Genomic DNA, 2,731 nt, shown 5'->3' on the forward strand with positions numbered 1-2,731 from the left:
TTTATTGGGTGTAATTAGATTAGTCCTATTTAAAACAATAAAACAAGTTGCTACCGGTTTTCGTTAATTACATACTCTATATGAAGGGGACGAACTGGACATTGCTTTATGATCCACTTATAGCTCATTCCATGTTAAGAAAACAGTATTGCTCTTAAGAAAAGAGGGTTACCGTATCGAACGGCTCAGCTCAACACCATCGCGGGAAAACGGTGGCACTTAAATTTGTGACATTCAATATTTAAGTTCAAGACAAAAGCGGAAGAAACTAAGTTACAAATTATTTTTATGAACTAAAGGGTACGAGGGGTTTACAGCGGCTATTTATTTTTTTACACAATCAGAGGTAAACTACGGCGCATAAAATACCTCAGCATTGAAGTGTAAGACAAACTGGGGGGATAAAATAGATAATCTTAATGACTCGAGGGGTTAGGGATGCATTTAACTGCATTTAATAAATTTCTCCAGGCAATAAAGGCTAGAAAACCGACGCAACAAATATACAGTATAGTGTAGATGTCTCTACAGAACATCCTAGTATTATGTTAAAGAAAGAAATCACACACCTAGGCTTATTCCATAACTCTCACTCAATACAACTCTCAACGCACTGATTTAAAGCCTAAAAACCCACACGCAACAAATAAGTACTGCAGATGATTTCTCTGCAGGAGTGAGCTGCCGGCGGTTCACAGAGTGGGGACTACACGATGCTTGTACCGGAGAAACACAGAAGAAGGAAAATGAAGAAAGGCAACGAAGCGATGGCTGTTACCGCCATTGTGCTTCCCCCCCCCCCCCCTACAAATGAATTTATGAAAAAGAAAATGTTATGTAGTTATTTTAATAATGGGCAAAATTGCCTCATCCTTTTTATCTATCTTTCATAATAAATTACGAAGTACAGTATAATATCCCTTAATCACGAGGAATTGTGGGTGTCTCAAAGGGGGTTTGTCCACTCCTTGTAGGTCCATAAGAGCAGTACTGTTTTCTTAACGTGGAATGAGCTATAGTACAATAAGCATTTGAGAACAGAATGTCTATATTTTTATTTATTTATTTAGCGTATGGCTCTGTAGATTTCATACATACATTATTTTGGAAAGAAAACTATGCCGTATCTTTATGTCCAGGTTGTTTATGTAACTAATCCGTGGAGGTGATTACTGATTCAAAAGGAAGCACAATTGAGCAACCATCCCCTATTAACACTAATCAGAGGGAAAATGGGAGATGTGGTGGTGGTGGTGATTAATGTTTCAAGACGATCTACAATTAGGCAACTAGCCTCTATTAGCAGTATGTATGTTGGGTATTCAGCCCGAAGGCTGGTTTGATCCTCCACAGTTTCGCCAAGAGCTGCCATAGATAGCCTAGACGTCACTGAAGAGGCATACTAGGGAAATGAGGAGTGCTTTCCTCACTGAGCCAGAAGTTGCTGTTACATATCAGTCTGCCAAGCCCATTGAAATACTGTACATTCACTAACCGACCTTATTAGCGATATTTTCACACCATTCATAGCAGGGACTGGCTGCACAAGGAATGATATTAGTAGCATCGCTCATACCTCAGTCACATTCATATCGTTAAAGCCAATGATGAGACTGAGACAGATCAATGAAAGAAACAAATTTATTCTGGCCCATACCAGAAGACATAATGCACTGTAAACGCTACATCTTGCCAACTGAGGCATTATTAGCAGTAAACTGAGTGAAAATGGGAGATGTCTTACATTGGAAAATAACAAGAGTTCGCTGAGAGTGGTCGGATAGGAGAATGGTGGTGTCCGTGCTGATTGCTTAGGAGAAAGTACAACTGCGCTACCAACCTAGGCCTACATTAACACGAAAGAGAAGGAAAAGTGGCCAATGGCCATACCTTGTTGAATACACAGCTTCTCGTCCGATCACCGCAGTTAAGCAACGTTGGGCGTGGTCAGTACTTGGATGGGTGACCGCTTGGGAACACCACGTGTCGTTGGCTCATTTCCCTTTTCCGGTCTAGAAAGCGAAGAATAACGGCCGGAAGGATTCGCCGTGCTGACCACACGACACCTCGTAATCTGCAGACCTTCGGGCTGAGCAGCGGTCGCTTGGTAGGCCAAGGCCCTTCAAGGGCTGTAGTGCTATGGGGTTCGGTTTAGAAGGAAAAATGGAATGGGGCCGACACATCAAAGTATGAAGGTATCGGCAAAAGGAACGGAAAGGCATGAAAGGTGTGATAAAGATTCTCTAGGCCTCACACACCTAATAACATAACATCGGATAGAAAATATGAAGGCGAGGATCCTGACACAAGGTAAGTAGAAGTAACGTCAGATTCAGTTAAGAGACCCGTGGTCATCAACCCACTCTCCCTCAATGAAAGCCCCAAGGTCCCCTCTTACGACAGGTGAGAATACCGCGGATGCAGGGTAAAGGGAGACATGTCCGGGATATAGATAAGTTCGTGATAAAATTTTCAATAAATATAATGTGTCTACTAGAGTGATGAAGACCAATGCAAGTAGCTAGACACAATTGTTAAGAACTCAGGGAACTAGTAGACATGTTGAAATTCTTAGTCTGCAATAGGAAAGTTCGTGATATTTAATCAAAGATTTATCACGTTAAATATATCACGAATATGCCTCCCTCTACCCTGTTCTACCGATTCTACCAACAGGGGGAGAAGGGCATAGAGGTGGAGGTGATAGTGCTGGTGATTTTCGTCTCAAGAG

General features: G+C 41.7%; 1 pseudogene; it reads left to right on the forward strand.

Moving 5' to 3' along the window:
• Nucleotides 1–1,876: 1,876 nt before the first annotated feature.
• Nucleotides 1,877–1,995, forward strand: LOC136875128 (5S ribosomal RNA; annotated as a pseudogene).
• The last annotated feature ends 736 nt before the right edge of the window (nt 1,996–2,731 follow it).

This window comes from Anabrus simplex, chromosome 5 (genome assembly GCF_040414725.1).
Source record: "Anabrus simplex isolate iqAnaSimp1 chromosome 5, ASM4041472v1, whole genome shotgun sequence".
Lineage (NCBI taxonomy): Eukaryota > Metazoa > Arthropoda > Insecta > Orthoptera > Tettigoniidae > Anabrus > Anabrus simplex.